A 16,718-nucleotide genomic window follows, 5' to 3' on the forward strand; every position below is an offset into this window, starting at 1 on the left:
GTAGCCCAACGTAAAGAAACTAGGAACTTTGAAAAAAGGTTTGATGAAATCCTATTGAGAATAGACAACTTAGAGAGGAGTATGAGTGAATTAATGGAACTGAAGAATACAATACAGGAACTCCGAGAAGTATGCACAGGTTTAAACACTCGAATTGTTCAAGCAGAAGAAGGGATATCAGAGGTCAAAGTCCAACTTAATGAAATAAAACGTGAAGAAAAGATTAGAGAAAAAAGGATAAAAAGGAATGAGTCTCCAAGAAATGTGGGACTATGTGAAAAGACCAAATTTACGTTTGATAGGTGTACCTGAATGCGACAGAGAGAATGAATCCAAGCTGGAAAATACCCTTCAGGATATTATTCAGGAAAATTTTCCTAAACTAGCAAAGCAGGTCAATATTCAACCCCAGGTAATACAGAGAACACCACAAAGATATTCCTCAAGAAGAGCACCCCCAAGGCACATAATCGTTAGATTCACCAGGGTTGAAACGAAGGAGAAAATACTAAGGGCAGCCAGAGAGAAAGGTCGGATAACCCACAAAGGCAAGCCTATCAGACTTACAGCAGATCTCTCAGCAGAAACTCTACAAGCCAGAAGAGAGTGGGGGCCGATATTCAACATCCTCAAAGAACAGAACCTTCAGCCCAGAATTTCATATCCAGCCAAACTAAGCTTCACAACTGAAGGAAAAATAAAATCTTTTATGAACAAGCAAGAACTCAGAGATTTTATTACCACCAGGCCTGCTTTACAAGAGCTTCTGAAAGAAGCATTACACACAGAAAGAAACAACCAGTATTAGCCTTTCTAAAAATACACCAAAAAGTAAAGAGCACCAACATAAAGAAGAATTTACACCAATGAATGGATAAAACAGCCGGTCAACATCAAATGGCAGTAACCCTAAATTTAAATTGACTAAATCCCCCAATCAAAAGACACAGCCAAAACCCAACGGCATGTTACATCCAGACCTGTTTCACATGCAAGGATACACAAAGACTCAAAACAAAGGGATGGAGAAAGATGTACCAACCAAATGGAGAGCAAAAATAAATAATAAATAAATAAAAAGCAGGAGTTGCAATTTTCGTATCGTATAAAATAGATTTTAAAGGAACAAAGATATAGTGGTAAAAGGATCAATGCAACAACAAGAGCTAACGATCCTAACACCCAGATACGAGACTTAGATTCAATGAGACACAAAATTAATAAGGATACCAAGGACTCGAACTCAGATCTGAAACAAGTAAACTTAATAAATATTTATAGAGCTCCCCACTTCAAATACACAAAATATACATTCTTGTCAATACCACATCACACCTACCCATAAGTTTAAATGAAACATTGATTGGCTATTATTAATACTCAATTTTTTTCAAAATAAAGCAATATTTCCATTTACTCTCCCTCTTTCTCTTCCTCTTTCTTCCTCTCCTTTACTTATTTTTTTTTTCTTTCCTTCTCTCAAAAAAAAAGAAATCAACTTGTAAACCTCTAGATCCAGGTCGGCAATGTCTCTCTCATTGCTTGATTTCCTTCCTTCCCTTCCCTCCCTCCCTCCCTCCCCGCTTCCTCCCTTCCTTCCTTCCTTCATCCCTTCCTTCCTCCCTACCGTCCTTCTTCCCGCCCTTCCTGCCTTCCTCCCCCTCTCAAAAAAAAAAAAAGCTAGAAAATATCATGAAAATAAATTTTCAAAGATCTAAGTAAGTGAAAAAGCATTCCATATTTATTGATTGGAAGATTTAATATTGTTAAGATGTCAACAGTGTACTTTCCAAACTGACCTATGGATTCAACACAGTTACTTCCTATCACAATTCTAGCTGGATTTGTGGGGAAATGAACAAGCTGATTCCATAATTCATATGGAAATGAAAGGGACCCAGAAGAGGTAAAACAATCTTGGAAAACAAAAACTAAGTTGGAGGACTTATACCTCCCAATTTCAATACTTATTACAACCTACAGCAATTGAAATGATGTGGAACAGTGTAAGGATGGACATATAGACCAAGGGAATAGAATTGAAAGTCCAGAAATTAACCCTCACATTTATGATTGTTTTTTTTTGAAGGGAGACATGACTTTATTAGAAAAATAAAAAACAACCAAGGTGATGGCTTGGTCTTCAGCGGATGCCTTGGTGGATGAGGCTGCTTTTGGCTGCATTGGCCTTCTCCCACTCCCGCCGCCATGCAGGGTCCAACTCAAACAGCGCCATAGCCTCAGGGTCTCATCTGCTGCTGCAGATGCCACTGTGGCCCCATCTGGGCTCATGGTCAGACTCAGGACCCGGGATGTGTGACCTTTCAGTTCAGCCACCTTTCCATGGTTGGGTACTTCCAAATAACCAGCTGGTTCTGTGAAAAGCCGTGGCCTGAGATGAGCTCCTTGTAGTGGGGAGACCAGAGGATGGAGCACACCTGGGAATGGGCATCCACAGCACTCAGACAGGCCCCAGAGCACACATTCCAGATGCGAATGTGTCGATCACTGGTGCCTCCTCCTGTTGCCAGGACATTGGACTGCCAGGGACACCATGCTACAGCCTTGACAGCCCCTTGATGCTGGGTGAATGTTCGCAGAGGAACCCAGCCACCCTCTCCAGGAGCACTAGGCCACACATTGACCAAGTTATTGCCAGCACTGGCCAAATGTCATCCATCTGGGGCCCAGCGCAGCCCACATACTTCCTGGCTGTGGCCACTCAGTGTGGCCACATGGTGTTCTGCTACCTGAACATCATGGTGGTGGATATGGCCAGAACGTGATCCACTGGACAGGATATAGCTGTTCCAACTTAGGGAGCTCACTCGGGCAGAGTGACTGGTCATTTCGAAGCCGTTTCTGCTGCTGCACATCCCATTGCTGCACATCAGCACTGCTGGTGCCCACAGCCAAGTAGTTGCCCTCTTTGATCCAGGCCACAGAGGATACATATTCCCCAGGCTGCTCCATTTGCAAAAGCTGCAGGATGTCACCAGAGCTTGCACTCCACAGGTACACACTGTTGTCCAGTGCCACAGCCTGGACATTCCCAGAGCTCCAATCCACAAGTTTCAGGTAGTAGTCATTTCGGATTTCTGGGGCATCTAGGATACGATCTGGCAGGGAAGGAATGTAACGGCAGGTCTTCCGGCTGGAGCCAGGCGTGGCCTTTTGACTGTAGAGTACTTTCAGTCTGTTCTGGTAACCCTCTGGGGCAGTTTGTGGTTTTCCACTGAGCCGAAGGATCTTGACTTCCTCTACATCAAAACTGTTCAGGTTCAAAGCCCAGGCTTTCTGATGTTCCTTCTTGGTGGGCGTCTGGCTGTTTTCAGGCTCGTTCTCCTTGCTCAGGAGGAAGCTGGCCACCTCCATCTGGGCAGCACTGCGTTGGGGGATATAGCGGTCACCGCCAGGTTTGCTAGGAGTGGTCTGAACCTTGGAACTGGATTTGCCAGGAGTTCAGCCCGGAGTCCTGCCAGCGCTGTGGGATCAGTTGGCGGCCCGCATGGGTGAGGCGGCCAGGCCTGCGGCTTCCTTGGCTTTGCGCTGCCAGCGCGCAGGGGGTGCACTGGGGATGGGTGTATCCAGCTGAAGCAGCGAGTGCAGGTCACTCTCAAATGCTAACTGAGCCATGGGAGCGCCCGCAGTGGGATGGGTCCTTGCAGTTGGTGCCTGCGGAGCTCCTGCGCTCCTTAGCAGGTTGCAGTTCTGACCCGGTGGGTTGATTTTTTATTTAAATTAAAATTAAAAAATAGACACAGTCTTGCTATGTTGCCTGGACTAGTTTTGAACTCTTGGGCTCAAGCAATTCTCCTGCCTCGGCCTCCCAAAGTGCTGGGATTACAGATATGAGCCACAATGCTTGGCCAGTGAGTTGATTTTTGACAAGAGTGCCAAGACAATTCAATGGGGAAAGGATGGTCTTTCCAACAACTGGTCTTGGAACAACTGAATATCCACATGTAAAACATGAAGTTGGAAGACTACCTCACTCCATACACAACAAGTGAACTCAAAATGGGTCACATTTTTATTTACAAAGTCTTAGAAGAAAACAGCTATGAATCATGGTTTGCGTTAGGCGTATTTGTAGACAGAAAGATTAGTGGTTGCTTAGGGCTGGGAGAAGAGGGAGATACGGAGTTCCTGCTAATAGGTACAAAGTTTATTTTTGAGGTGATGAAAAGGTTCTCAACTTAGATTGTGACGATAGTTGTGCAACTCTTTAAATAAACTAAAAATAGTTGAATTGTATATTTTAAACGAGTAACTTTTTTTTTTTTTTTTGAGACAAGATCTCACTTTGGTGACTAGGCTGGAGTGTAGTGGTGTGATCTCGGCTCACTGCAACCTCTGCCTCCTGGGTAAAAGCGATTCTCATGCTTCAGCCTCCCGGGTAGCTGGGATTACCAGTATGCTCCACCACACCCGGCTAATTTTTTGTATTTTGGTAGAGACAGAGTTTTACCATGTTGGACAGACCGGTCTCGAACTCCTGACCTCAAGTGATTTGCCCACTTTAGTGGGATTACAGGCATGAGCCACTGCGCTCAGCCCAAATGAGTATATTTTATGGTATGTGAATTATGTATCTCAATAAAAATATTTAATAAAAGAAGGTCTATAGCAGCTTTACTCATAGCCAAAACTAGAAATAACCCAAATGTTCGTTAGCAGGAAAACAGACTAACAAACTTGGTATATCCATATAATGGAATACAACTCAGTAATATAAATGAACCATTCATATATGCAACCACACAGATATACCTCAGAAACATTATGTTGACCACAAGAAGTCAGCAATAAAAGAGTACATACTGTATAAGTCTGTTTATATGAAGTTCTAGAACAGGCTGAACTAATATATGGAGAAAAAAGTTGGTTGCCTCTTGTATGTGGTGGAGTGTCAGTTGCAATGGCGTGCAAGGGAACACTCTGGATGATGGAAATTCCCTATCTTATTGGATGTGGGTGACCTACTGTGTGTGTGTGTGTGTGTGTGTGTGTGTGTGTGTGTGTGTGTATATATATATATATATTTAGTTGGTGCAAACATAATTGTGGTGGTTTGTTTTTTTTTTGAGACGGAGTCTCGCTCTGTTGCCCAGGCTGGAGTGCAACGGCAGATTACAGGCACATGCCACCACGCAAGGCTAATTTTTGTAATTTTTAGTAGAGATGGGGTTTTACAACATTGGCCAGGCTGGTCTCGAACTCCTGACCTCAAATGATCTGCCCACCTCGGCCTCCCAAAGTGTTGGGATTGCAGGTGTGAGCCACCACAACGGGCCTAATTGCAGTTTTGGCCATTACTTTGTTTTTTGTTTTTTGTTTTTTTTTGAGATGGAGTTTCGCTCTTGTTACCCAGGCTGGAGTGCAATGGCGCCATCTCGGCCCACCGCAACCTCCGCCTCCTGGGTTCAGGCAATTCTCCTGCCTCAGCCTCATGAGTAGCTGGGATTACAGGCACGTGCCACCATGGCCAAAACCACAATTATGTTTGCACCAACCTAAAATAAATTTGTCAAAACTCATTGTACTTAAAAATCTGTGTGTTTTATGCCATGTAAATTGTACATCAATGAAAAAGAAATACTATTAAAAAAAAACAGGATTAAGCATCTTTGAGGACCAGAACTAAAGAACAGAAGCAAAGCATTGAGCAAAGCTGAGATTCTGAGTCCTCTGGGTCTTGGCACCCGAAGCAGGCAGCAGCTGCCAGGAGCTCAGATCCTGTGGGGTAACTCTGCTCCACGTAATACGGGGCGGGGGGTGCAGTCAGAGGCTAGTGCAAGGCAGACTAAGAAACTCCTCATCTGCACAAGTCACAGAAACTGCTGGTTGGCAGCTGTAGGCCTTGCTAGGCGGGAGGATGAACACAAACTCATGACTAAGATTTGAAGCAACCCCCAAGCTCACTGCTCAACAGCTAGAACTGTGATATGCCCAAACCATTACAGGATGTGAGATTCAAACCACTAACAGAACACCTGATTTTGGATTGCAACCCTAGGCTGCTAACTGGAAGGAGTCTTCGACTAGGTTCCTGAGAAGCAGAACCTGAGACAGGGGTTCTAGTGCAAGTGATTTATTGGGGCTGCTTCCTGGAGACGGGGAGAGAGGGAAAGAAACAGGACTGGGAAGGGGAAGAAGCTAAGTAAGAATGTGTTCTGCATTAGGGTTCTCCAGAGAATCAGAGCTAATAGGAGATATATCTATATCTTTTCTATAGCTATGGCATCGATCTGTCTGCATCTATATCATATCTATATCTGTATCTGTATGATCTATCTATACCTATACATTTATAAATATTATAAACATTTGCTGACATAATTATGGAATCTGAAATGTCCCAAGGCCTGCAGTTGGCAAGCTGGAGATCCTCCCAGCTGAGGATGTGGTTCCAGCCTCAGTCTGAAGGCCTAAGAACCAGGAGAGTCTATGGTGTAAGTTCAAAAGCTGGCCATTTTGAGACCCAAGAATTGATGCTTCTGTTGAGAGTCTGAATGCAGGAAAAGACTCATGTCCCAGATCGAGTCAGATAGGAGGAGTCCCCTCTTACTCATGAAAAGGTCTATTCAGACCCTCAATTAATTGGCTGAGACCCACCCTCAGTAGGGTGGGCTGCTCCACTCAATTTACCAGTTCAAATGTTAGTGCCATCCCAATACACCCACACAGACACACCCAGAATGCTGTTTGACCAAATGTCTAGGCACCCTGTAACATAGTCAAGTTGGCACATGTAATTAACCAATGCAAGTTCCCTGCTGGAATCTAGCCCCAGCCTGATCTCATGGAGGTTTTGGAGCACAAATTATATGACAGAAAATGAATCCCACTTTGAGGCAAAGGGTGTGGCCTCTTATATTTTTATTTTTGAGACAGGGTCTCACTCTACACTCAGGCTGGAGTGCAGTGGCGTGATCATGGCTCACTGCAGCCTCAACCTCCCAGGCTCAAGTGATCCTCCCACCTCAGCTTCCTGAGTAGCTGAGTCTACAGGCACACACCACCATGCCCAACTGATTTTTAAATTTTTATTTGCAGAGACAGGGTCTCACTATGTTGCCCAGGCTGGTTTCAAACTCCTGGGCTCAAATGATCCTCCCACCTTGACCTCCCAAAGTGCTGGGATTATAGGCATGAGGTACTGCCCCTGGCTGGGTCTGGCCTTTTTTATCCATATATCAAGTCAGTGAAGCATCTACCCATTAAACAAAGAGTAGTTCTCTGAGGGAAGGGAGCAACCAGGCGGTAGGGGAGTGGTGCACAAGCAGATAGAGGTTTTTTTGGTAGAACATCAACAATACCCAGTACAGGGGCACCTTCAGAATTCCTACACAAAGGTGGATGAGTAGAAAGGGGGAGAAAGAGGGAAAGAGAGAGACTGTGAGAGAAAGAGCAACAAATATTTATAAACAAATAGAAAATCTCCCATTTAAAATGAACATGCACACCACAGTTCCATAGCCCAAGGAAGAAATATAATTCTAAAACAACGAATGAGATAAGCAATCAAAACAACAGCTCACTGGAGATGAAATCATCCTCATAGGATAGGGTGGAAAATACTTTCAAATAAATACGCTGATCTATCTCGAGGAGAATAAAGTAACACCCACTAAGAAAAAAGATTGTAAAACATTTGCTGATGCCAGGGAGATGGCCCCTGACCAAGGGTGTTAAGAGAGAAATATGGTGTCAATGGTAAACTTCCTGCTAGAACTGAACTTCATGTTTATTTTCGGAGCCATTTCCCCCAGTAGGCAGGGGCTTAATCTCAGTCAATTCAGCATTTCGCCCGTTCCCCTTTTCTCAGTAATATCTGGTTTTGCAATTTTTTTTGTTTTTTGAGGCCAAGTCTTGCTCTGTCACCCAGGCTGGAGTGTAGTGACCTGATCTCTGCTCACTGCAATCTCTGCCTCCTGGGTTCAAGTGACTCTCCTGCCTTAGCCTTCCAGGTAGCTGGGATTATAGGCGCCCACCACCATGCCCAGCTAATTTTCATAGTTTTAGTAGAGATGGCATTTCACAATCTTGGCCAGGCTGGTCTCAAACTCCTGACCTCATGATCCACCCACCTCGGCCTCCCAAAGTGCTGGGATTACAGGCCTGAGCCACCGCGCCCAGCCTGGTGTTGCAATTTTGGGAGTGTGACTCTGGTCTTTATGATTTGCTCATGTCAGCTCCTGCCTGTACTCCAGCCTGTCTGGACCTCAACCATCGATCCATGAAGTCTCCGATTCATGGTAAGTTCATTCATTCCCACATGCAGGACTTCCACTGGGCCATGTCTCACACAGATCCCTTGGCACTCCTCTTGGGACATGGGAAATGCTCTGTTTTCTCTTGCTCTTCTCTGTGGCCTCAAAAGACTTACTGGAGCTATGTGGGGCCCTTTTTGTTTCCTGCTGCTGTAGCTGGCGTGGGAAACCATCTACTCTCTCCCCTCTGTGACTGGTTCGTGGGAACTCCTGAAGGCTGACTTGTTCACGTGCAGACACAACCTGCACTGTGTTGCCTCTGCACTTGAAGTGTGATGGGAACTCAGGGATCCTACTTCCTCCCCAGATTTGACGTTGGGAACGTGGCTCAAAGACCCTGTTTTCTCATATCCCAAAACCTGAATGGGGATTTTACTGTGCTCCCTTATCCCGAGGGCTTGGCCATGGGAGGCAGCAGTGCCCAGACTCTTCTCAGGAAGGCTCCCAAGCCTCTGACTTTTCTGCTTTCCTCTGATTCCTCTCTCCCTCCCCCTTAGCCCATGGAAGCCTCATGCATCTTAGGGCCCCTTCCTCAGAAGCTGGACCTGGAGAAGAAAGGCGAGGATGTGTCATTTCAGGAATACAGATGGGACATGCTTAGTTTTAAAATTATTAGAAATTCAGAGGTGGGGGTGGACAAAGGGCATTGAAGACAAAAGGATGGTCAAGAAAATGGATGGTGGTAGCATAGCTTTTACAAACTGGGGTGTCCGATGGTCAGTACTATTGAGCTTGTGCTGTGGCAATGTAGACGGCACCTCCTCCTCCTTCTCTTCAGTGCTTCTGTAAAGTTTCTACAGATTAAGAGGCCTGATGTGGATAAGCTTTTCGTGAAATTGAAGGGACTCTGTTCCACATTTGAGTCAAGATACTGCAAAAGAATGTGTAGGATGGTGAGATCATTCATGAACTGAATGGATTCAGTGGAAGCAGAGGCAGAATGTCTAGACCGAGGAAACCATGAGAAAGTGAGCCCTCCAGGGGTTCACAGAAATTGTGGGAAGCTTTTTAAGACAAACCTTATCTAGATTTTTTTTTTGTTGTTGAGATGGAGTCTCACTCTGTCACCCAGGCTGGAGTGCAATGGTGCAGTCTCAGCTCACTGCAACTTCCACTTCCAGGTTCAAGCGATTCTCCTGCCTCAGCCCCCCAAGTAGCTGGGATGGGTGCCCGCCACCATGCCCAGCTAATTTTTGTATTTTTTGTAGAGAAGGGGTTTCACCATGTTGGTCAGGCTGGTCTCAAACTGACCTCAAGTGATCCACCTGCCTTGGCCTCCCAAATTACAGGTGTGAGCCACTGTGCCTGACCAAATCTTATTTAGATTTTTAAAGAGAAGAGGCACCTCAGCTGACATCTGTGTTAGACATGCTGAAAGGAAACATGTAGACTCCCTCTTGGTCTGTGAATGGAGTCATGGAAGCCTTGGCTGAGGACCTACTATGGGCTAGATGTGCTATCTTTGGTACCATGAATATGAGAATTAAAATCATATGCCACTTGTCATGAAGCCTCCCTCCCTCAGTCAATATTGTAAGCTAAGTGCCAGAGAGAGGTATGTCACCCCAGAGGACTGAGAGCGTCTGCACTAACACACTTCAGGGGAACCTAACTCTTCTCTATGGCCTCAGAAGACTTACTGGAGCTATCTAGGGCCTTTTCTGCTTCCTGCTGCTCTAGCTGGTGTGGGAAACCATCCTACTCTCTACCCTCTATGGCTGGTTCATGGGAACCCTTGAAGACTGCCTTGATCCACATGCAGCATGGGAGGCATGGGAGAGTTCACTTTCTGTCCTATCCCTGTCCTCTTCTGCCCCCAAAGACCACAGAACGTTTTGCCAACATGGTCCTAATCCTTATGTCTGAATTTCTGACACAATGCCGTGGATATTTCATGCCCTTTGCCTAAGTAAAGCGTGGACATTTCTCTTCTCTATTGGTTATTGTTATTATCGTTAACCATTGCTGAGTGAGCACGGGACTTATACACCACAGAAGGTACGTGATGACCACATTGCAATACTGTGGTTAAGCTGATGCGAGAGTACAGGTCAAGTATGAAGAGGAGGTGTCACCAAAACAGGAAAATTCCCATTATCTCAAAAACGTTTGGGTAAGAGAACTGCCTTAGTGTCCACAGGTCGGGTGAAAAACAACAGGTTCCTTTTGGAGGGATGCATTTGTCATAAACAAACTGGTTGTGAGATTCTTAGTACATTTGGCATGAAGATTAGGAGACATTGTTTTTTTTTTTTTTTGAGACGGAGTCTCGCTCCGTCACCGGGCTGGAGTGCAATGGTGCAATCTCAGCTCACTGCAACCTCCGCCTCCTGGGTTGAAGCAATTCTCCTGCCTCAGCCTCCCAAGTAGCTGGTATTACAGGCAACCACCACCACGCCTGGCTAATTTTTTTTTTTTGTATTATCAGTAGAGAAGGGGTTTCACCATGTTGGTCAGGCTGGTCTTGAACTCCTGACCTTGTGATTCAGCCACCTAGGCCTCCCAAAATACTGGAATTACAGGCATGAGCCACCATGCCCGGCCCGAGAGGTTGGTTTCTTTAAGTGAGAGTTGTAAAGAACAATCCACCCTCACCCTTTCCCACAGAAACAGCATCAAAATTAAAAAGCAAACCAATTCTCTAAGTTTCAATTGTTGAGGAGGGAGAGAAGCTCTTACATTGTGGACTCCTGCAGCAGAGGGATTATGGGACTCTGATAAAATAGGAGTTTTGTCACAGATGGCAAAAAGTCCAAGCCAGCTTTCTTCCCTCTCCTTTAATAGATGAACAAACCCAAGGCAAAATAATCTTTGGGACAACTTGGCAGAGAGACAGTTGTGCATGAACAAACCCAAGGCAAAATAATCTTTGGGACAACTTGGCAGAGAGAGACAGTTGTGCCTGATGGAGGCCTTGCTTGGCCAGTGGACGTAACTTTACATGTGGTAGATCTGAGATGGTAGTGAGAGGAAAGGGGAAGGAAGGAGAAGGGGAAAGAAAGAAGTAGAAGAGAAAAGAAGGCTAGCTTTGAACCTGTTTTTTTCTCTTTTTTTTGAGACAGAGTCTCTTTGTCCAGGCTGGAGCTCAGTGACATGATCTTGGCTCACTGCAACCCTCACCTCCCGGTTCAAGCTATTCTCCTGCCTCAGTTTCCCAATTACAGGTGTGCACCACCACACCCGGTTCATTTATTTTTATTTTTAGTAGAGACAGGATTTCGACGTGTTGGCCAGGCTGGTCTCGAACTCCTGACTTCAAGTGATCTACCTGCTTTGGCCTTTCAAAGTGCTGGGATTACAAGAGTAAGCCACTGTGCCCGGCCGTGCCCAGTTTTCTGTATGCTGCTGATTTGCTGTGTGATCTGAGCCTCTGTTTCCCTTCTCTGGGACTCAGAGTTCTCTGTCTTCTTGATAGAGATTGAGAAGTTGAGTTCCCTTACAATTTTGTCATTCTGAAACACAGCAAAGTCATATTCATTGTTTCAGAGGGTAGATCCAGATTTTCCTAATGAAGAAAGATTTCTTTAGCTCTTAGAAAAACACTTACAGAGGTGAGGAAACACTTTTCCTCCCTGAATTTACCAACTTACTAGTCTTTGAAAATAAAAAACTGTTGGCTTTGTTGATGTTCTCTATTCAATATGTATTTTTCTATTTCATTAATTTCTGCTTTTATATGTATTTCTTTCTTCCACATTAAAAAAATCTTGTTTTTTCTTTTTGTGGTAAGAAAGGATAGATTTTTATTGTCAAAAAGGCACGCTTGGCCGGGAGAGCAGTGGCTCACATCTGTAATCCCAGCACTTTGGGAAGCCAAGATGGGTGGATTTCTTGAGAATAGGAATTTGAGACCAGCCTGGGCAACATAGTGAGACCCTGTCTCTACAAAAAATAAAGTAGCTGGGCATGGTGGCATGTGCCTGTTGTCCCAGGTACTTGGGAGGCTGAAATGGGAGGATGGCTGGAGCCCAGGGGGTCAAGGCTGCAGTGAGCTTTGATGGGGCCACTGCACTTCAGCCTGGATGACATAGTGAGATCCTGTCTCAAAAAAAAAAAAAAAGAAAAAGCAAGCTTTTAAGAGAGTAGTTAAATTTTTTTCTCTCTGAAAAAATGTAATTAAAAAATTTTAATTAACACATACTAATTGTACATATTAATGGATACAATGTGACGTTTCAATATATGCATACATTTTATACTGATTAAATCAGTATATTAGCATATCTATCACCTCAAACATTTATCATTTTTTGGGCAAAAACACTCAAAATCCTTTCTTCCAGCTATTCTGAAATAGTCATTACATTATTGTTAACTATAGTAGTCATCCTACTGTGTAACATAACATCAGCACTTATTCCTCCTAAATAATTAAAGCTTTGAACCCATTAATCAGTCTCTTCCCATTCCCTCTTTACTTAATTTTTTTTTTTGAGATGGAGTCTCACTCTGTTGCCCAGGCTGGAGTGCAGTGGCATGATCTTGGCTCACTGCAACCTCTGCCTCCTGGGTTCAAGCAGTTCTGCCTCAGCCTCCCGAGTAGCTGGGACTACAGGCACCTGCCATCAGGCCCAGCTAATTTTTGTATTTTTATAGAAACAGGGTTTCACCATGTTGGCCAGGCTGGTCTCAAACTCCTGACCTTAGGTGATCCTCGCACCTCGGCCTCCCAAAGTGCTGGGATTACAGGTGTGAGCCATCATGCCCAGCCACAATTTTTTTTTTCTAATACAGGATCTTGCTATGTTGTTTAGACTGGCCTGGAATTCCTGGCCTCAAATGATATGATCCTTGCACTTTGGCCTCTTGAGTAGCTGAAATTATAGGCATGAGCCACTGCACTGGGCCCTCCTTACTTCTGGAAGTTGTTTTGCTCATTAAATTTCAGACTTTCTTCTCTAATAAACACATTTAAGGCTATCACTTTCCCTCTTAATACAGATTTAGCCATATTGCACAGGTTTTGATATGTAGTGCCTTCTATATTACTCAGCTCAAACTATATCCAGAAATCCTTAACTTAAAACCATCAGGGCCGGGCACAGTGGCTCATGCCCATAATCCCAGCACTTTGGGAGGCTGAGGCGGGTGGATTACTTGGGGTCAGGAGTTCAAGACCAGCCTAGGCAACATGGTACAATCCCATCTCTACTAAAAATACAAAAATTAGCTGGGCATGGTGGTGCACACCTGTAATCCTGGCTACTTGGGAGGCTGAGGCAGGAGAATTGCATGAACCCAGGAGGTGGAGGTTGTAGTGAGCAAAGATTGCATCACTGTACTCCAGCCTGGGCAACAGAGTGAGACTCCATCTCAAACAAACAACCATCAGTAATTTAGAAATGTATTTTCTCAGTTGCAAATATATGAGAATTGTTTGGTTATTTTTTGGTTGTTAATTTCCAGCTTAGTTGCATTGAGTTCAGAGTATATGTTCTGTTTTTAGTTCTATGAAATGTACTGAAATTTGCTTTGTGACCTAATGCATGCCAGTTTTTGCAAATGTTTCATATCTGCTTGTAAAGAACACATATTACGCAGTTTGGAGTGGCGTGTTCTATATATCCTTTTGTTAGGTTAAATTTGTTAATTATGTGAATCAAAAATTCTATCTAATATTTTATCTGTTTATTAAGTCCTGAGAGAATTGTTTAACATCTTCTATTATAATTTTGGATTTAAATTCTTGTAATTCTACACATTTTTGCATCATATGTTTTAAGATCATGTTATTAGGTATAAACAAATATAAACTTTTTTTTTTTTTTGAGACGGAGTTTTGCTGTTGTTACCCAGGTGGGAGTGCAATGGCGCGATCCTGGCTCACTGAAACCTCCACCTCCTGGGTTCAAGCAATTCTCCTGCCTCAGCCTCCCAAGTAGCTGGGACTACAGGTGTGCGCCACCATGCCCAGCTAATTTTTGTATTTTTAGTAGAGACGGGGTTTCACCTTGTTGACCAGGATGGTCTCGATCTCTTGACCTCATGATCCACCCACCTCGACCTCCCAAAGTGCTGGGATTATAGGCGTGAGCCACCAGCCCCACAAATATAAACTATTTATGTCTTACTGGTGAATTAAAAATTGTCATGAAAAGATCTTCTGTATCTCTTTTTACATTAGACATTTTGCCTGATACTGGCCAGGCACGGTGGCTCACGCCTGTAATCCCAGCATTTTGGGAGGCCAAGATGGGCAGATCATTCGAGGCCAGGAGTTCGAGACCAGCCTGGCCAACATGATGAAACCCCATTTCTACTAAAAATACAAAACTTAGCCAGGTGTCATGGCCCATGCCTGTATTCCAAAGATGATTTTGAGTTTGCTTCTGTCAGACATACAGTGGCAATATTACTTTTGTATAATGCTCTAATTAATCACCTTAAGTTTATTGGACTAATCCTGTGACACAGATTTGGAACATAAATCGACACTAGGGCTAGCTTGTGCTTCACAACCTATCAGGGATGGGTTGTTAGTTATTCCTGCCTTGCTCAGCATCAAGGAACTTGTCCCTACGCTCCCTGAGATTTCAGAGTGGTTCCTCTGAGGGGAATTCATGGGGTTTGCTTCCTACCCTGATGAGTGCATCCCCTGGGTATAGTCACTCAGCCTAATGTGGATCAGCCTCCTATTAGACTTCCCGACTTTGGGAAACCCTTCCAAACAGAGTTTTTAGTTTTATACTTAGTTTACTGTGGATGATAAAATGCAAAAGTGGCAGGGTGTGGTGGGTCATGCCGGTAATCCCAGCATTTTATGAGATTGAGGCAGGAGGATCACCCGAGCCCAGAAATTTGAGACCGGCCTGGGCAACATAGTGAGACCAAGTTTCTATAAAATTTTCAATTAGCCTGCATCTGTGGTCCCAGCTACTGGGGAGGCTGAGGCAGGAGAATTGCTTGAACCCAGGAGGTTGAGGCTGCAGTGAGCTGTGTTCATGCCAATGCACTCCAGCCGGAGTGACAGAGTGAAACTCTGTTTAAAAAAAAAAAAAAAGCCAACGTTGTCTCTCAATGATTTATTTATCTCTTTCTTACTATTCCATCAGCTTTTTAATGCTGTACGATGGAGGATTTTTCTAGTTTTTTGGTGACTGTATCAATTTTCTTCATTTATTTTATGCATCTGCATGTTTAGAATTGATGCATCTTTATATTTTTAATTTTTAATTTTATTTTTTGAGACAGAGTCTTTCTCTGTTGCCCAGGCTGGAGTGAAGTGGCGCCATCTCAACTCACTGTAACCTCCATCTCCGGGTTCAAGCAATTCTGCCTCAGCCTCCTGAGTAGCTGGGATTATAGGCACTTGCTGCCAGGTCTGGCCAATTTTTTTTTTTTTTTTTTGTATTTTTAGTAGAGATAGGCTTTCACCATGTTGGTCAGGCTGGTCTTGAATCCCTGACCCCAAGTGGTTTGCCCGCTTTGGCCTCCCAAAGTGCTGGGATTACAGGTGTGAGCCACCATGCCCAGCCTGTATTTTAAATTTTATAATGTACCTTTATATATATTTTATTTTATGCATATGCATGTTTAGTATTGATGTATCTTCTTGATGAATTAGAATTTTATCACTTTTGTGATAACTCTCTCTCTGTGTTTTATTTTTGAGATGGAGTCTCGCTCTGTCACCCAGGCTTCAGTGCAGTGGCATCATCTCAGTTCACTGCAACCTCCACCTCCCAGGTTCAAGCAATTCTCATGCCTCAGCCTCCCAAATAGCTGAGACTACAGGTGTGCACCACCACGTCAGCTAATTTTTGTATTTTTTATTAGAGACAGGGTTTCCCCATGTTGGCCAGGGTTGTCTTGAACTCCTGACCTCAGGTGATCTGGCTGCCTTTTCCTCCCTAAGTGCTGGGATTACAGGCGTGAGCAACTCTGCACCTGGACAACTCTCTACTTTCAGTGATGCTTTAACAATGAAAATGTGTTTGTTTTTTCTGTTATCACTTTCAAGTGAAGTTTTAAGAGTCAGTGTGTGATCTTCCACGTTCCCTTTTGCCTGCTTTGTGGAAGCAATGCTTCAGGCGGTAGCTGCTCTGTCAGCTGTTCCTGCTCATCATTCAGGTCTCAGTTTGGAGACCTGTCCCAGACACTGCTGATGCCCATCCGAATTTCCTTTACGGACTGGGTCCCTGAATGAAACACTGGGCAATAGAGACCCCAACTGATTGGGAAAGGACATGTAGTAAGAATAAGAAATAAATCTTTTTATTTTAAGCTACTAAGGTTTGGGTGTTGCTTGTTATGTGACATAACTTAGCCTATATTGATTAATACAGAAATATTGGGCAAATATTTCAAAACTATTTTCCTTTTCATACAGTCATACAAGACCGTTTCCCTCGTGCTCCCTGGTACTGTTGCAGCCCCATGTGTTCTCAGCACTGCCCATCCCCATCACCTGTGTTGCCGTGAATTAGTTCTCTCAGTTCTGGC

The 16,718-nt window shown here is 44.1% G+C and overlaps 1 protein-coding gene and 1 pseudogene across 8 annotated transcripts in view; one reads left to right on the plus strand and one right to left on the minus strand.

The window, feature by feature from the left end:
* Positions 1-16,718, plus strand: part of CCR4 (C-C motif chemokine receptor 4) — a 62,813-nt gene that overhangs the window by 23,066 nt on the left and 23,029 nt on the right. For 6 of the 8 annotated variants that reach the window (XR_008477471.2, XR_013528721.1, XR_013528722.1 and 3 more), the window contains exon 2: positions 8,199-8,261. The exons of the other annotated variants lie outside the window; for them this stretch is intronic. The gene's annotated coding sequence lies outside the window, so the exon portion shown is untranslated. The remainder of the gene's footprint in view (positions 1-8,198; positions 8,262-16,718) is intronic. 8 annotated transcript variants of the gene reach the window in all.
* LOC100397835 (cell division cycle protein 20 homolog pseudogene) lies at positions 2,067-3,832 on the minus strand (annotated as a pseudogene).

The sequence above is a fragment of the Callithrix jacchus genome, chromosome 17 (genome assembly GCF_049354715.1).
Source record: "Callithrix jacchus isolate 240 chromosome 17, calJac240_pri, whole genome shotgun sequence".
Lineage (NCBI taxonomy): Eukaryota > Metazoa > Chordata > Mammalia > Primates > Cebidae > Callithrix > Callithrix jacchus.